Source organism: Aotus nancymaae, unplaced genomic scaffold, assembly GCF_030222135.1.
Source record: "Aotus nancymaae isolate 86718 unplaced genomic scaffold, 86718_ANA_hifiasm-v0.15.2.pri h1tg000025l, whole genome shotgun sequence".
Taxonomy (NCBI): Eukaryota; Metazoa; Chordata; class Mammalia; order Primates; family Aotidae; genus Aotus; species Aotus nancymaae.
Genome location: NW_026988438.1, coordinates 37,551,939 through 37,571,398, shown reverse-complemented (window position 1 = coordinate 37,571,398; position 19,460 = coordinate 37,551,939). Strand labels below are relative to the sequence as shown.

Genomic DNA, 19,460 nt, shown 5'->3' with positions numbered 1-19,460 from the left:
TTACTTATAATACCTAAAACAATGTAAATGCTATGTAAATAGTTGTTATACTATATTTTTAGGGAATAATAACAAGATAAAAAGGTCTGTATACATTCAGTACAGGTGAAACCATTCCTTTTTTTTTTACAAATTATTTTCAATCTGCAGCTGGTTTAATTTATTGATATAGAACCCAAAGATACCGAGGGCTGACTATATATGCACATAATATGAGACCTCCCAGCTGTTTAAAAGAATGAGGTAGATTTGCATAGAGGCAGACAAGCAGAGTGACAAAGACCATGATCTCTGAAGCCAAGGTTCATATACCAGCTTTGTCACTGCCTAACCTCAGCCAAGTTATTTACTTTCTTTCTGCCTCTGTTTTCTCATTTGTAAATGGGCTTGGATTAGTTTCCTATGCTGTATTAAAAAATTGCTCTAAATTTTGAAGCTTAAGCTATACATCTTTATTATCTCACTGTTTCCATGGGCCAGGAGTCCAGACACAACTTAGTGGGGCCCTCTGCTCAGGATTCCACATGACTGCAATCAAGTTGTCAGCTGGGATGTGTTCTCATTCAGGAGCTTAATTGAGGGAGACTCTGCTTTCAAGCTCACTCAAATAACAGTATTGATTCTGTGTTACAGAAAGGTTTGCTTGTTTGAATATAATTATGGCTTTGCTTGAGTCTATAGACTATTCACTAAAAAGAGCCTGAAGAAAACAGGACCTTCAACAGAAATAAAAGAAAATATGCCAACCAACAACTCTGGGAATGAGCTGACCAGGCTAATAAGAATAAGGCTCATGGCACCTGCAGAAGGTCACAAAACATTGACCAAGAAAGCAAGGAGACTGTGGACCTTTTAACAAGAATGTTTTGATCATCATTTCCCCTGATTTCCTTTAAAAATCCCTTATCTGGAGGCACAGCTCAGAGAGACGGTCATTGAACACTAGTTCACTGACTGCCCCAGGTAGCTGACTTCTTAAATAAACCTAACTTTCCTTTCACCAAAGCTCATCTCTTGATTTTTTGGCTTTCAGGTGATGAGTGGTCCAGGCCAGAGTATGGTTATAAAGTTGTTTTCAGAATTCATTTTCTTGAGTCTGCAGGACTGAGGAAACCAGCTTCTTGCTGGGTGTCAGCTAGAAGCTTCTAAAAGCACCTACAGTTCATGTAACATAGTCACTTACTTCATCAAGTCAGCAAAAAAGTAGATAAAGCTAGTTGGCTGGCAAGATAGAGACTTGCAATATAATCACAAGAGTAAAACTCATCATCTGGCCATATTCCATTGGTTAGAAGCAAATCACAGGTCCTACGCACACTCAAGAGGAGGAGATTATAAAAGGACGTGAACCTCAAGGGCAGAGATCATCCTGGGGGATCCTTACAGTCAGTCTGCCATAGAAGTTAACAGCAGAACCTACCTCAAAGTGTTGTTGGGAAGACTGAATGAGTTATTATACAGAAATCGATTAGGCAATGTCTGGTTCATAGTTAACATTGAATAAATATTAGCAATTATCATTTTTATTATCACACCTGATGATATAGAAATATATCCAAGGAATATGTAAAGTGAAAAAGCAAGTTTCAGAACAATAGACAATATAACCTCTTTGGTTTAAAAAATATAAAACATGCAAACATATATATTCAGACGTACATATAGGATTTTCCTGTTAACAATTAATAATTATGGAGAAAAACAGGGAAACAAGAAGGGGGAGAAAGTACCTCTTTATATTGAATTGAAATAGATCTCATAAAAACTGCCTGTTGATGACTATCACTTAGTCTCTCTTCCCTGAATGAGCTCCAGTTTTGCAGTGTTTGTCAAAGGGATTGTTACTGGCATTTCCAACAGGACAGTTCTTCATTGTGAAGGACTTTTCTGTGCTGTGCAATCATTTAGAATCCATGGCCCCTGCCCACTAAGTGCCATCAGTGCCCCCCACCCATGTGACAACCCAAAATGTCCCTTATCACATTTCCAAAAATCTTTTGGATAAGCAGGGAGGTTTATTGTCCCTTGTTGAAAATCACTATCACCCTTTAAAAAGATAGTACCCATCACTGGTGCACAGGTCAACAAGTAGGATGCCCCATAACCTTTAAGTGCCCTTCTACCCCTGGGGTTTTAAGAAATTACTGATCCAACCCAAGTGTACTTTGGCTGCTCTCAGTCTAGCAGTGCCTGCAGAAACTAGAAATTTTTCCTAAACCCACACTTCTAGGGTAGATCTTAACCCCAAACCTATTTAATTCAATTCAGCTGCAATTTATTGAGAGTGTTGTATGCACAAAGCATTAGATTTGATGTTATAGGGAACAAAAGAGAGTTTTCAGAGGTGATCTCTGCACTCAAAGGGCTTCCAGTCCAGTTGGAGTGCACAGGGTGAACCCAGGAGGAAACAACGTAAGGCAGGGTATGATTAAGAGTCAGACTTCTACCACCAGTGATACTACCAGTTAATGTTTCTTTCTAACTGTTCTTGTGGCTCCTTTACAGTTCTCCATCTTGGAAGACAGTCCCTTAAGGGTAAAGGGTACATCCATCCCCCACTATGGCAAAGGAAAAGGATTATCCTTACTTACACCCATCAGGCCCCAGTCATGATCAGGAATGAATCTGTCTCACCAAATGTCAGAGGCGTATCCCACATTAAGTTATTGTGACAATCGAGAAATATTCCCACACATTTTCAAATACCTTCAGGAGGTAACTACCAAGGTTGAGAACTACTCTGACTCTGTTTTTTTAAGGTAGCTGCTACACAGTGTACAAATAGAATAGAATTTGAGGAAATAATTTCCCCCATCCCTATTTTAGAAGTGAGAAAATTGAGGCTCAGAAAGTCTAAGTGGCTTGTCCAAAATTATTCTGTGATCAAAGGCAAGTCATTTAACCCGTCTAGTTCTCAATTACCTTTTTTTTTTTAAGATGCAGTCTGACTCTGTCACCCAGGCTGGAGTGCAGTGGCGCAATCTCAGCTCACTGCAACTTCTGCCTCCTGGGTTTAAGCGATTCTCCTGCCTTAACCTCCCGAGTAACTGGGACTACACTGTAGCACACACCAAAATATCTGGCTAATTTTTTGTATTTTTAGTAGAGACAAGGTTTCCCCATGTTGGCCAGACTGGTCCCGAACTCCTAACCTCAAGTGATCTGCCTGCCTCAGCCTCCCAAAGTGCTGGGATTACAGGTGTGAGCCACTGCACCCGGCCCTCAATTACTTCTTTTATAAGGAGCTAATAATGCCATCAGGAAGTTTGCAAACTTTGTGCTTTATATAGCTGAGCACACATATGTTTGAGGATGTGTGTGCACTTACACATTAACCTGCCTCCATTCCAGAAGAAAATAATGAAAACTTACAGATGATATCAAATGACCTCTCCCAGTATGGTCTCAAAAAGTTTGGTTTACATTCCTTATCAGTTGAAATACCATGAGCTAGTGAATGATTGTGTGTGTGTGTGTGTGTGTGTGTGTGTCTGTATGTACACATATTAAGCTTTTCCTGACTTAATCTCTGTCTCAGTGGTGCTGGGGAAAGGAATCAGTTAGTTGAAAATTATGATAGGTAAGCCCTTAAGATATAACAGATGAATTCGATGTGATCCCCAAGGGTGGAATATCTGAGCACACTTGAAGGGAACTCAGCACAAGCAATGTGGGCTGTGCCTCTGTCAGTGAGCCCTGAATTATTCACCATCTCACTGCCTATCTCACTCCTCTCCTGCCAACCTTCTCACTGTGTGGGCAAATCTGTCATAACTGTCTTCCTAGCAACATTCTACTCATGCACAGGAGTCTTCCAAAAACACATCCACATTTCTGGAAAACCCATCCCCACCCTATTAACAGTCTTCCTCACTACTACTCTGGCCCCAGTACCTGAAGCCCCAGCCCTACCAGTGGTCATAGCTCCACCAATTAATCAAAAAGAGAAGGTAGTTTCCTGGAATCATACTCTACCACACACTCAATGGAGGCACATATTCCCAGAGAGTAGCTGCTTACTGCTGGTCTCTTACCTTTCTGGCTTTCATCATTCTTTCCACAGTAAGGCTAAAGAGGGTAGAAATGGTGTCCTACTTTTGGGAAATACCCAGCACACTGCTACATTCTTTCTATTTATTCATTAATCCATTTAACAAATGGATACTGAGCATCTCCTTGTGCAAAGCTAAATGAGAGATTCTGCCCTCTGGGAATTTAGAGCTGAGAAAGAGACAGTGAATGCAGGCAATTACAGTACTGGAAGACACTTGCCTCCTAGCAGCTGCTTTCAAGCTCACTCCTGTTGTTTGCAGAATTCATTACCTTGTGTCTGTGGGAACGAAGACCCTATGCTTAAGGGAGCGGGAGTCAGGAAAGACTCACAAAGGAGGTAGCATTGAGGCTATTCCACTCTTCCCAGGTGGGTAGGAAGAGGGCATTTCAGGAACAGTAAACGGTAGCACAGGGCATAGCATACAGCATATTAGTATCAGACATACAAATATCTGATATTTCAGCACTACTGACACTCAAAGTTTCAAGACACAGCAGCCAGGTAGTAAATCTGATCAAGTAGGCAGAGACCAGATTATGAAAGGATTACATGCTGGATTAACAGGTTGAAATGGGGAACCTCTGAAGCAATTTGAGGTTTTTGTTTTGTTTTAATTAATTTCTTAATTGACAAAATATATTTATTGCTTTGAAATATGTATACACTGTGGAATGACTAAATTGAGCTAATTAACATTTGCCTTAGCTCACATATTTTTGTGGGGAGAACACTTAAAATTGACTCTCTTAGAGTTTTTTAAGAATACATGTTAATGACTATAGCCACCATGTTGTACAAGAAATTTCTTGAACTTATTCCTCCTAACTGAAATTTTGTAGCCTTTGACCAATATCTTCCCCATCCCTCAACCCCACCGAAGTATTATGACTCAGAGAATGATATGAACAGATCTTGTGTCAGAAAGATCTCTCTTCTTACCCCCAACCCCACCCTCAGCAGTAAGAGCAGTACAGAGGGAAGGGAATAAACAGGAAGACTTTAAGGCAAGATCTGGCGGGCTATGAGAGTGTGAACTAGGGCAGTGACCTTGCAAGTGGTGAGAAAGGAACAGAGAAAAGAGAATTAGGCAGAACTCACTGGCAAAGGTGAGGAGAGACATTGCCTCATCAATACATAGACTACGGAGGGTGAGCAGAGTCTGAGTCCAGTTTGGGAACTGTTGACTTGGAGATGCCTGCAGGACATGCAAGTGGAGAGATCCAGGAAGGATGGACTAGGGTCAAGGGCTCAGTCCAAGGTTGGGTTGAGATGGAAATATTTGGCAGTCACACCCATGGAGAATACAGAGTGATGGCTGAAACCACAGCAGATGATGATGCAATTTCCCAGGGAGAGTGAGTGGAGGGAGAAGATAGGACCCAGGATGGAGTTCTGGGAACACAAAAGCAAGTCACCTAGAAACTATGAAGAGGTTGAAACAAACAATAAATGTGGTTGGCTCTGCCTTTGGATCCTGACATTGTTTCTTCTCTTTCATACAATATAGGTTTGGACAAATTAGACCAATAATACCTTGTACACTGTTATATTGGAAGGCTTAAAGGAGTATGCAAAGTAAAAAATTACAGCAAACTATGCTTCCTTCTCTGCTCTAATCAAGGTAGAGCATGCTTGCCCTACAGCCACGTGGTATTGTTTTCACAGTGGCTGTTTGCATAGATGTCTTTGCTTGGGCCCAGTTGCATTACTCTGTGAGTAATGGTGGAGTCAGAGAAAGACACAGAAGGACTATTTCCCTTTTATGGAGCTGCATGGCAGGGGGGTGTGGGATTGGGGGTGGGTGCAAGGGGGAGGCAAGGAGGAGGTGAGCATCAGAACATTGAGCTAAATGGCACAAGATGTCAAGAGGGATAGAGGTGAGGTTCCAGGGACTCACAACTCCAAGAAAAAGACAAAGATCTCAGTGATGTGGGGAAAGGGATTTCCCCCCCTTTATTATAATCACCATGTATGTGTGTGCAAGTGTAACTAATGAACACATCTCAAACTCAGTTCCCATCATGTGTTGAGCAGTAACATGTAATTTCTTTACATCTTGATTTCTATGGAGCAGAGATTCCTCTGTTCATGGGAATCTCAAGAATAGGCAAAATCTAACAGCTGCTATTACAAGTTATGACAGTGGTTACATACAAAGGGCAGTTTCTGACTGGAAATGAGCTAGACAGAGTTCGATGGGGTAATGGAAATGTTCTAGATCTTGATCTGGGCAGTGGTTACACAGGTGATAAATACGTAAAACTTCTTCAGGTTGCACATCTAAGACTTGTGCATTTTAAGGTATATACATTCCTTATCAATAAAAATAGGTCATCTAAAACAAATTAAATATAACACATATTCCTACTCACAAACACACACGTGCACACACACACACACACACCTGCCCCAGATGGCTATAAAATAAGGTCTACGTATGCCCAGGAAAGAAAATGAAAGCAAAAGAGGACAAATCTATTTGAAAGCCAGGGAAGTGGAAGGAACTGGAGAATCAGGGAGATCCAAGAGGTGATGTAATGAAAAAGGGAGTAACAAAGCCATGATCAGAGTGGAGTGTGAGCAGGGTGAAGCAGCCCTGCTAGATGGCAAAATCCAAGGTGGGGCTGTTGGTGTGAGAGGCAGCAATGGAAAAAAGGATCACTAGAACTGAAGAGGTCTCCAAGGGATGGAACTATAGAAGCTTCTGCCACTAAGGCTCCTCAAGAAGAGAGCAAGAGAAGCAGAAGACCTCAAAGCATCTGGGGAAGTGGCCAAGGAAATGAAATGGCAGCTTGAGATAGTAACAAACCACTCAAGCGATTCATGAAGATTTTTCGATGATAGTGAGGAAGGGAATGAAGCACCTGGTGTAGGGTATGGTACTCTTTGAGAAATGGGGCTTTCAAGTGACAATAACAAGTTAAAGATTAGTGTTAACAATCTTGAGAGGGAAGAGAGAATTGTTGGTGTTGGGTCACCTGTGCTTTGCTTCAACAGCCCTCTATGCTGTTCAATCAGTCCTAACAGACCAGTTAGACTCTCTCCCAAAATCCCCACCCCAACTAGGAGTTTCTTAAGGAAAGTGCCTGTGGTGCAATGAGTGTTAGGGAATGAGAGAAAGAAAGGAGTGAAGAAAGGAAGGAAAATGACCGGGAAGGGTTTAAATTCTAAGAAAAACATCAGATTACAATTTTTTTCTTTTTTGACAGAGTCTGGCTCCGTCGCTCAGGCTGGAGTGCAATGGTGCAATCTCGGCTCACTGCAACCTCTGCCTCTGGGCTCAAGCCATTCTCCGACCTCAGCCTCCCAAGTAGTTGGGACTACAGATGTGTTCCACCACATCCAGCTAGGTTTTTCTGCAGACGGGGTTTCGCCATGTGTCCCAGACTGGTCTTAAAATCCTGGGCTCAAGCAGTCACCCACCTTGGCTTCCCAAGGTGCTGGGATTACGGGCATGAGCCACTGAGCCTGGCCAGGATACGATATTCAAAAGTACAATTAAACTATGCTATAGTAGGGTAAGTCGAGTCCAAATATTTTAATGCTGTGAAGTACAGAAGTATAATGCTATAAGGCCATTGAAAAATAATGTTTTAAATTTTAAAATATTTGTACTTATTAGATGTTTAGGCAATTAACTTATCAATGAACTGACCAAGTGTCAAATGATCAGAAAGAAGTCACTTTCCAGCCCCTACCAAAGAAATAGAGTTGAAATAAGGATGGGGGCCAATAGACAACAGCATTATATTCAATGTCATATCATTGTGGGTGGAGTGTCCCCAAGTTTTACTGTATCAAACAGAGTGTAATTCAAAAAGCAGCATCATCACCATCATCATCATCACACCTGCCTTCCCACAAAGAACATTTCTCAAAGTTTCCAAGTGACCCAGATGAAAACCAGAACCTGCAATGCACAGAGAGGAAGCAGAAGCTTAATCAACCTGTAAAAATTTCTTCTAGGAAGTCAGAAAATCTTTCATAAATGACCATCTGGTTCAGGGGACACACAATAGCAGAGTCAAGTGAGACAAGCAGAGGAGACAGAAATGCCTAAAAGTCTGGCTGGGAGAAACTTGTCAAGCCCAGCATGGTCTTCTCATACTTTTAGGGGGCTCTTTCTTCTCTTTAGCGCTTCATTTTTCACTACCTTTCTCCTTGTTGGTCTCATCTGGACAGAAATCATTCTGATAAACCAAGGAATTAGAGACTAATTAAACCATCTCTCGAGGAAATTGTGAAAAAGGTCCATGTAGCGAGGAAAAGTCTTCTCTAAGGGTAAATTTTAGGCTCTAAGACACTTGATCTGAGAATTACTTGGGACCCTGGAATCGCACCATCTAGGCACCTACTTGTGATAGTATCTGAATCAATTCGTCAGTATCAGTCTCAGTTGTTCCAGTCCCTTTACAACTGGGCACCGTGCTAGTGATTGATTTCACAGCCTCATCTACATCCTGCTTTCCAATTTGTATGAATTAAGGTACACTGCATTTGGAGCTTTTTTAAAGATGTCTTTTGAAGTAAATGAAAATTCCCTTTCATGAGGTGCAACAGAGTGAGAAACTTCTGCTGCCAGCATCTACTTGGGGTTGCTTTCCAAAAACTACAATAAAATCCATAATCTTAGAAATGTGCTAACTTTTATTTGATGTTTGAATATATGGGACATGTATAGGGAAGATAAACCCAACCTACCGTATATGAAAAGATCAGTTCTCTAACAGGAAAATTGTAGTCTAAAACAGCACACAGATAAGACCAACTAATTAATTAAAATTAGGTAGTCAATTATTTTCACATGTACTCGGTTCATGTCTCCTTAATGCCACTAGAATAAATATGTCCTAGATATAAATGCAAAGCATGTCTTCTCAATTAAACTAAAGATATCTTCTCAATTAAACTGAAGATTTATATACTTTATAATATAACCTGATGATAAGAAATATTTAATTTCTTTTAAAAGCACCCAAATTTGTAGGCTTAAGCCATGTGGAAAAGAGAGAATTTCAGATAAGAACTTAATTGCAGCAGCAAATCAACAAAACGCTGGAGAAACTCCTTAACTGCTTTTGAATAAAATGTGGGTCCTAGCAAAAGACTAAAAATATGTATTCCCTCAACATCATAGATGCTGACACCAAAACCTTATTCAATAAAAGATTTGCTTTTCCAACTCAGAATACCAGTTTCTTTTTCCTCAATTTAAACAAACTAAATAGGCTTGGTGATTAATCCAGGAGAACTGTTCTGTATAACAATAGTACCTTAGGACAACTAACAGGAGGGCCTTGTTGTATTAGCTCTGAGCAGAATTTCTATATTCCCAAGAGTTTTGAGATATGGTTGACTGATGTAATGGCCACTATTTATCTCTGGACCCCATTTCACCCTCTTTGAATAGGAATTTCTGAAAGTAGGACCCAAGAATCTGTATTTTTAAAGGCACTCTAGGTGATTCTTGTGAATGTTAAAATTTGAGAGCAACTGAGTTAAGACTATATATGTATATAGTCTTTGTATGCCTCTTAGATTTCAGAAATTTGTAACTTCTGTAGATATTGTTATCCTTATTTTCAAAAGAGGAAGCAAAATTCAGAATAATAGACAATTTGCTTAATCCCCAGTAACACAGCTGCCACATGACAACAGTAACATTTGACCTCATTTTACTTGATTTTTTTCTCCTGTTGTATGCACTGACAAAAGCTAACTTACCCAGGGTCACAGCTGTTAAGGGTATAATAGGATTTGGGCCCAGGCAGTGGGACTCCAGGCTGATAACCACTTCTGCCATGTTGCCAGGGAGTTAGTGGAGTTTGTCTATAAACACAAAGAAATGAGAAAAAGACAAACAAAACAGACAAAGCACAACAACTTAAAGAACCAAATTACCAAAAAGTATATCTGGCCATGAAATACATGTAAATAATTCAGACTCACAAGCAAAGAAATGCCATATTAAACATTGAGATACTACTTCATATCCATCAAATTGACAAAGATTTTAAAAAGTTAAGTGCCCAGTGTTGGCCATAATAAAGAGAAATGGACCCTTGATTGCTGATGGGAAACCAATCTGGTTCCACCTTCGAGAAGGGCAATGTGGCCATATTATCCAAAGTCTTAAAATGTGCATACCCTTTGACCCTAATATTTCACTTCTAGGAATTTATACTGAAGAAAATGTCAAATGAGTGCAATGGTGTCTGTACAATCATACTCATTGCAATATTATGTGATAGAAAAATAAAAATATCTATGTTTATAAAATTGAGCTAATAAAATCTATTAAGCTTAATAAAAGTGTTGCAGAATATGTTCTTGACATCAAAATATGGAAAGATGAATTTAGCATATTACCAAATTTAGAAATGTATAGAACATGCTGGGCACGGTGGCTCACGCCTATAATTCCAGCATTTGGGAGGCCAAGGTGGTAGGTGGGGTGGGGGGGGTGCATAACCTGAGGTCAGGAGTTCGAGACCACTCTGGCCAACATGGTGAAACCTCTTCTCTACTAAAATATACAAAACTTAGCCAGGCATCATGCACATACCTGTAATCAATCCCAGCTACCTGGGAGGCTGAGACCAGAGAATCATTTGAACCCCATAGGCACAGGTTGGGTGAGCTGAGATTGTACCACTGCACTCCAGCCTGGGCAACAGAGTGAGACTCCATCTCAAAAAAATAAATGTATAGAACAAGAAGCATGATACGATAGCTCTTTTGTAAAAAAAAAAAAAAAAGTAAAATGCCTAGAAAGATCAGATAGATAGCTGACTAGATAGATATAGACATACTAAAATGATAATAGTGGTGACTTCCGGCACTAAGATTATGAATAGCTTTTCCCTTGTGCTTTTTGGTGTTTTCCAAATTTTTTCTGTTGAGCATGTTCTGTAAATAGGGGGCCAATATTCGTTCTTAAGAAAAAGGGGGGAAAAAAACCAGGAAGCATCTTTCCAGCCAAGGAATAGGCAAAACACAGTATCAGATTGCTGGAGGAAAAGAGAACAAAACAGAACAAACACGTAAATAAAGAGAGAAGTAGTCCTTTCTCAGTAACAGGAAACAAATATTTGCCTTACTGCAGACTCCTTTGATGAGAGGATGGCTCTTTAGCAATGCAGTTGGCAAAAACTCTTAAAAAAAACTTCAAAAGGATGAAAATGAGATTCCTCATTCAAGAACTTGGCCACCCCAACCCTGACTAGCATAGCACAAGAACACGGCAGCATAAACCCAGAAATGCAAGCAGAGATCTGGGTCAGGAGGCAAGGGAGGCAATTCTCATAACTATCTTTGGGCAAGAATTTGACTCACCAGTGCCATAGTCAAGGAAGAACAGGAACTACATATCAATTCCCTACCACAAATCATTAATAATGTATTATACATACTTACGTGGAAGTTAACTGCAGAACAAATTTTATCAAGCTCTAATTCCATGGTATATGCTTCTTCAATCTCCTGTGATCTTTCATGCTGCCTTCAGAGGTTAGGAATAGAGGCAGACCTTCACAGAATGCTGTTTTAACAATGGAATATTCTATCTTTGAGGGTTCTATAAGAAAAAAGATTCTGGCACAATGCCAGCACTCACTCATAAATTTTATGTTTTATTTGTTTTTCAGATGGAGTCTCACTCTGTCACCCAGGCTGGAGTGCAGTGGTATGATTCTGGCTCACCACAATCTCACCTTCCAGGTTCAAGCAGTTCTCCTGTCTCAGCCTCCTGAGTAGCTGTGATTACAGCTGGTACCTGCCACCATACCAGGCTAATTTTTCCATTTTTAGTAGAGACAGGGTTTCACCATGTTGGCCGGGCTGGTCTTGAACTCCCAACCTCAAGTGATCTGCCCACCTTAGTCTCCCAAAGTGCTGGGATTCCAAGCATGAGACACTGCACCTAGCCCCAATCATAAATGTTGTTGAATATGTATTGTAAGGCCTTTAAAGAGATGGTACTCTTGTCCTCATGGCTGGAGCTGGAGATTGGAGGTTGGAAGCAGGAGAGACAAAAAATAAAATTTTGTAGTTATGACGAAACAACACCATCACTGTCCATTTCTACCTTCAATTATGTTCAAATAATTGAATGTTCCATTGCAAATTTCAACACCAAAGGAAAACAATGTGGGTGTCGTATGGAGAGAGAAGTCAGAACAGAGCTTTGACATTATTCACAAATGTAGAGGGGGAAAACTACATCACAGTAGAGGATATTTAAGTTTGAAGAAATAGCATAGAAGTGATAAAAGAAGCCAGTGGAAGATTATTAGGTTATAGATAGTGGTCGGGTCTCTTTCCATGTTCATAATCGGATACAAGAGCAAATAACCTCAACTAAATGAAGCAAGAAGCTGACTTGCAGGAGAGTTTGGCACCCAAATGGTTTTCTGAAGATGGTGATGGAGCCCCCAGAGATATTTAAGAGCAGGAGGATGCCCAATCCACTGTCTGGGGTGGCGGAGGGGAAACCTCCCTAGTGATAAAGATATGTACTCTATGACATTATATGGGGCTTTCTGGTCCTGTGTTTCTACAGACAATGGAGAGAGGCTTATTTTTGGATTCTTAGTTATTACCTGTGTTGATAGATGCAAGTTACAAACATCCATCATATATCTCTCCACCCTATGGCACATTTCTCTTCTTTTCTTTTACGCAGTTACCTTACTATTAACGTAGAAGAAAGAGAAGTTATTTAGGTAAATTATCCCCAGCTACTGCTTTATCAGAAATCACTCTTTCCCTTGGCAGAATACTAATGACTATTAACATCAGCTGCATGCAGGACCAGGCATATCTTCAGCGGCCCAAACACTGTCTCGGAAGCAGCTGCTGCTCCTGAAGACTGTCTGCTAGGGAGTAAAGGGAAAGAGTAACGTGGAAAAGGAAAACTATTTCTTAGCGTTTTTTGTTTGTTTGTTTGTTTTTTGAGACAGAGTTCCGCTCTATTGCCAGGCTAGAGTGCAGTGGTGCGATCTCTGCTCACTGCAACTTCCGTTTTCCTGGTTCAAGCAATTCTCCTGCCTCAGCCTCCCAAGTAGCTGGGACTACAGGCACGCACCACTACGCACGGCTAATTTTTTTGTATTTTTAGTAGAGATGAGGTTTCACCGTGTTGGCCAGGATCATCTCGATCTCTTGACCTCGTGATCCGCCCGCCTCGGCCTCCCAAAGTGTTGGGATCACAGGCGTGAGCCACCGCGCCCGGCCCCTTAGATTTTTATTAAAATGGGGATGCACGTGTGTAAATATTCGAACTGGTTGAGGCAGCACTTTTATAAGGTTGGGATTGAAGACAAATTATGGAAACTCATAATGAAATTAAACAAGTGGGTCAGGAAAGAAGTAACAGATCTAAAAACTAAAAATCAATTTGCTTTTTGCCACAAAATCACTTTCTCCCTCAAAACAATTATCACCCTAATAATTTGCTGGGCTTTTAGCAGGATTGGTTGGTTGTTTTTATTTCTGGCACACAAGTAGTCCTATGTATTTAAATGACTTTTTTTGCCAAATGTGAAATGTGGCCAATATTAGCATTCTTACCTATGCCCTCATCAGACACTTCTGGATCTTTCTTTGCTTGCTTGCTTGCCTGCCTGCGTTTCCTTCCTCCCTCCCTCATTCCTTTCTTCCTTCCTTCCTTCCTTCCTTCCTTCCTTCCTTCCTTCCTTCCCTCCCTCCCTCCCTCCTTCCTTCCTTTTTTCCTTTTCTTTCTTTCATGCAATGGCATGGCACAATCGCGGCTCACTGCAACCTCCACCTCCCAAGTTCAAGCGATTCTCCTGCCTCAGCCTCCCGAGTAGCTGGGATTGCAGGCATGCTCCACCATGCCCGGCTAATTTTTGTATTTTTAGTAGAGACAGGGTTTCTCCATGTTGGTCAGTCTGCTCTCGAACTCCTGACCTCAGGTGATCCACCCGCCTCGGCTTCCCAAGCGCTGGGATTACAGGCGTGAGCCACCACGCCCGGCGGATTTGTCTTTCTTTAGGAGAACAAACATTTTTGACATTTACAACAGCCCTCAGGATTCATTAAGAAATTATCCACTCTTACAAATCATTTAGAAAGACAGCAGGCCAAAGAAAAACAAAGGACATGAACATATAGCAGACACTATACATTTGATACTCAATATCCACAAATAACAGAAAGAGTGAGGACTAAAAAACGGATAATATTTAGGCCGGGCATGGTGGCTCACGCCTGTAATTCCAGGTAATCACGCCTGTAATCACCTTTGTAATCTACTAAAAAAAATGCAAAAATTAGCTGGGCGTGGTGGCACGCGCCTGTAATCCCAGCTACGCGGGAGGCGGAGGCAGGAAATCATTTGAACCTGGAGGCAGAGTTTGCAGTGAGCTGATATCGCGCCACTGCACTCCAGCCTGGGAAACAGAGCAAGACTCTATCTCAAACAAAACAAAACAAAACAAACCGGATAATATTCAATGTTGATCAAAGTGTGGAGAAGCAGATATTGTTTGTGGGAGTATAAACCAGTGCAACTTCTCAGAAGAGAAATCTGATAGACTGATCAAAACTGTAAATGCACATACCCTTTGTCCCAGAAAGCTCACTTCTGGATATATATCTTGTAGATATATAGATCCATATTCAGAGATATTCATTAAAGTAATATTTGAAATAGCAAAAAAATCTGGAAATAATTTAAGTATCCATCAAAAAGAGACTAATTATAGCAATTATAACTTCATATCATAAAATATTATGAAGTTGGATCTGTATCTTACACTATCTACAAAAATTAACTCAAATGGATTAAAGATTAAACATAAGACCCAAACAATAAAACTCCTAGAAGAAAGGATAGGGAAAACAAATAAAAATCCCACAAAATTAAAAGAAAGAAAAGAAAACAAAAAGGAAATTTGGAAAAATCTTCATGACACTGATTTGGTGATAATTTCTTAAATGTAACACCAAAAGCACAGGCAACAAAAGCAAAAATAGGCAAACGGGACTACAACCAACTTTACAACTTTATGCATTAATAGACATAAGATCATGGAAAGGTAGCTTACGAAATGAAAGAAAATATTTACAAATCATGTATCTGATAAGGGATTAAAATCTAGAATATATAAAGAACTCTTACAACTAAGCATCAAAAACATCAAATAACTCAATTTTTAAAATGACCAAAGAACTCATATAGATATTTACCAAAGATGATATATACAAATGGCCAACAGTCATGGAGCTCAGCATCACTAATCAGTAGAGAAATGGAGATGAAAACCACAATGTGATATCACTTCACACCAATTAGAATGGCTGCAATAAAAAAATAAAGAAGTGTTGCCGAAAATGTGAAGAAATTACAACCCTTGTGCGCTATTGCTGGGATTATAAATTGTGCAGCCACTAAGGAAAACAGTATGGTGGTTTCTCACAAAATTAAAAATAGTAGTACCGTATGATCCAGCAATCCCACTTCAGAGTAGAGATTCAAAATAATTGAAAGCAGAATTTCAAATTGATATTTGCATATCCATATTGATAGCAAGAGTATTCACAATTGCCAAGAGTTGGAAGCAACCTAAATGTCCATCAGTGAATAAAGAGATAATTGAAATATGGTACAATGGAATATTATTCAACCTTAACATGGAAGAAAATCTGTCACATGCTGCAAGATGGATTAACCTTGAGGACTTTATGCTAAGTGAAATAAGTCAGTCACCAAAAGCAAATACTGTCTGGATCCACTTAGATGAGGTATCTAAAGTAGCCAAATTGATAGAAACAGAAAGTAGAATTGTAGTTACCAGGCTAAGGGGAGGGGGACTAGGAGGTTATCGTTCAATGGGCATAGACTTTCAGTTTTGTGAGATTAAAAAGTTCTAAAGATCTGTTCCACAACAATGTGAATATATTTACCACTACTGAATAGTACAATTTTAACATTTTGGGGATATTAAATTTTATGTTATGTGCTTCTTACCAGTTTTTTAAAAAGACAAGTACAATGGTAGAAAGTTTGGGAATGACAGTGCTCAAGCCACCTCCAGAGTCACGATGTTCCAATCTGTACTGAGTGCCCTCTTCAATCAATGTGTAATCGTCTTGCTGGGATCTCCCTTGACCACTCTCCAGGAGATTCCCTTTCCCTTCTCCACAGTGATGGATCTTCTGCTTTCTGTATTCCATGCCTTTGTCCTTCTTTGTTGAAGCTTTGTGTGTTTCTGCTTTCACAGGTCAGATTTTTTAGGATGAAGTCTTGTGCATGGAAGAAATATTTTCCATGAGGACATTAATGTCATGTTTCTTCTACCTACATAAGTTGATTTTTCTGTTTGTTATCTATATGAAATGTATCCTCCAGGAGCTTCCTGAGAAAGATTTTAAATTTTTTTTAGAGTTGACTGCCTGAAATTATTTTTTTGTTTTGTGTTGTTTTGTTTTGCCTTCTCATTTGATCCTTAGTTTGACTTGCAATAGAAATCTAGGTTGGAAATAATTGTCTTTCACACGTTGAAAGCATTTTCTGTTGTCTTCTGGGTTTCAATGCTGCTGCTTAGAAGTTGCTGATCTCTTGCATGTGACCTGTTTTGTTTTTTGTTGTTGTTTTCTCTCTTTGGGAGCTTGTAGAATCTTCCTTATTCCTAATGTGATACAATTTCACATTATTTTGGAGGTATTTTTTCATCCATTGCACTGAAAATCATTGGGACTCTTTAATCTCAAAATCCATGCCCATCAGTTCTGAAAGATGTTATCTCCTCCAGGTTCTCTGTTCTCTGTTTCTTTCTGGGAATTTATTACTGAATTGTTGAAGCTTTACGGGTTTCTGCTTGCACAGGTTGGATTTTCTAGGATGTAGTCTTGTGCATGGAAGAAATATTTTCGAAGAGGACATTAATGTCATGTTTTTTCTACCTGCACAAGTTGCTTTTCTGTTTATTTTGGACTTTCCTGTGAGATGCTGTTCTTACATAGCTGGTTGTCTATGTTGATTGGAAGCTTTAAGTTTGAGGATGGGACTCACCGACTTTGACCTTCACTGTAGACTGATCTGGGTGGCACAGGGTCCATATCTTTATGTGTTTCTGCTTAAGCAATCCTCCTGCCTCAGCCTTCTGAGTAGCTGAGATTACAGACATGTGCCAACATGCCTGGCTAAATTTTGTATTTTTTATAGAGACAGGGTTGTGCCATGTTGGCCAGGCTGGTCTTGAACTCCTGGGCTCAAGTGATCTGCCCACTTTCGGCCTCCCAAAGTGCTGAGATTACAGGCATGAACCATTGTGCCCAGCCTCCATTCTGCAGTTTGAGCAGTACAACAAAATTATATGTTCAAGCTACCATAATCCAGCAGTCCCCCAAAATTTTTAAAAAAGAAAAAAATTCAGAACATATAGTATGTTCCCATTTACGTGAAAAAAAAGGTGAGACTATACGGTGGTTGATACGTACTGATACGTACAAAAAAGACACCTGGAAAAATAAATGAGGATGAGGTTTTTTTTTTTTTTAACTTTGTATCCTTCTGTACTGGTTGGTTTCTTTTTCAAAAGCTATAAGCATGAATAATTGTAAAGACCTAGTTCTTTAAAAAATCTCAAAGATGTAGTTAGAAAAATAAAATCATATTTAAGAAAGACAGGATGTCACAAGTCAGCGTGAATACTCTTGTTTGTCAGTGGTATCAGAGGGGGTTAGAACCACTTACACAGTCGGAAAGCACACAAGTCTTATGTCTGGCTTCAGGAACCTTGAAAATACTTCAAGGTTTCTCCCATTTAGGCCATTCTGCTTCCAGGAATAAAAACAGCCTGGACTTTAACTCCTGATCAGAAAAAAAGTAGTAGTATGAAATAGAGTAGGCCAGACCTCCTTGGCTTCTGAAGTACCTCTGATCAGACTTCCCTGCTCCACTTACCACACCCTCCCCGGTCGCTCACCTATTACCCGCTAGTTCAGGCACACACCATAATCAGGACTTCCCAGCTCCCTGACATATGTCTGCCTGAGTGATTCATATATCACATAGCCAAGTCTACTCCAAATCTGCCCCCATGGAGACTTCACTCTTTTAACAAACATTTATTTGTGGCAGAAGAGTGTAATGATTAATCCATCCAAACTATTAGGTTCAAATCCTGGCCCCACTAGTGACTAGCAAACTACTTAACTTCTCTGTGCTCAGTTTCCTCATTTATAAAATGGAGGTGATTATGATGACTGCCTTCAGGCTGCAGTGAGGACTCAGTGATTGACACTTGTGAACGCTTACTAGGCATCTCCCTATACAAAGATGGTTCTAGGTCAAACAGATACAGAAGTCATCAAGATAGAGATTCCTGCTCCCATGGAATTTATGGTCTAGTAGGAAAGACACAATTCAATTCTCTTAATACAAACTAACAAACAGACACAAATAACAAATGATTATACATTATAATGAGGTCGATAAAGGAAGAGTAAAAGTATAGTGAAGGTCACAACAGGGAATGTGTTGATATTTAAATTCTGGATTATGATTTCCCAGCTCTAGTACTAAAGTACCATAAACAGAAGCAGCAGCCCAACAAAGTTGGTGGGTTCAATCGATACTGCCTCTTTTTTCATGTCACAAACAGGCAGAAATTCAATGGTTTTGCAGCAAAAAATACTCAGAAAAACCTCACTCTCTTTGCCAACAGTGAGTAGATGTTATAGAATCTTCTACTCAGGATTGCATTTTTAAAGAAATGCCCCTCAGCTGGGTGCAATGGCTCATGTCTGTAATCCTAGCCCTTTGGGAGGCCAAGGCCGGTGGATCACTTAAACTTAGGAGCTCAAGACCAGCCTGGGCAACATTGTGAGACCCTTGTCTCAAAAAAAAAAAAAAAGAAAAGAAAGAAAATAAATGTCCCCTTTTCTAAAGGTGTGACAGACCTTTGGAATATCTTAATAAACAAGTAGGCAGATTCCAATGTGCCTATGCTTTGAAGAAAAGGACAGCTATGTAGGTTATTTATTTCCCAAACTAAAACTCAAGTGCCTACTTGCTCTCTACAAGAATTGTTAGCACATCCTAAGCACAAAGTTCAAAGGCACCACATACCTTATCTAGGATAGTCCCTAGTTTCACAATGACAACTTTCTGGTTCTCTGGGACACTCCCAGCTGCCCCAGGGAAGATCTCAGAGCCTCCCCACCCCATCTCTCCCTCAGGCCAATAGTTTGGCCTGTCAAACACAAACCTGGTGAGGTGCCCTGCACCACCCAACCTAACCATCTACTAATCTTACATTCTGTATAGGCATAGATTATAGCTTAAAGCAATTTGCAATTATGATTTACAATAGTATGAAATTCGTGAGATGATCACTTCAAAGATCTCAGAGAACACCCTGTGCTATGATTCTCTCAG

The 19,460-nt window shown here is 40.0% G+C and overlaps 1 long non-coding RNA gene across 1 annotated transcript in view; it reads right to left on the bottom strand.

Moving 5' to 3' along the window:
* Positions 1 to 9,785: 9,785 nt before the first annotated feature.
* Positions 9,786 to 19,460, bottom strand: part of LOC105713967 (uncharacterized) — a 140,597-nt gene continuing 130,922 nt past the window's right edge. The window contains exons 3-4 of the long non-coding RNA XR_010344101.1: positions 15,266 to 15,376; positions 9,786 to 9,883 (exon numbers count right to left, since the gene is read on the bottom strand). This is a non-coding gene — a long non-coding RNA (uncharacterized LOC105713967). The remainder of the gene's footprint in view (positions 9,884 to 15,265; positions 15,377 to 19,460) is intronic.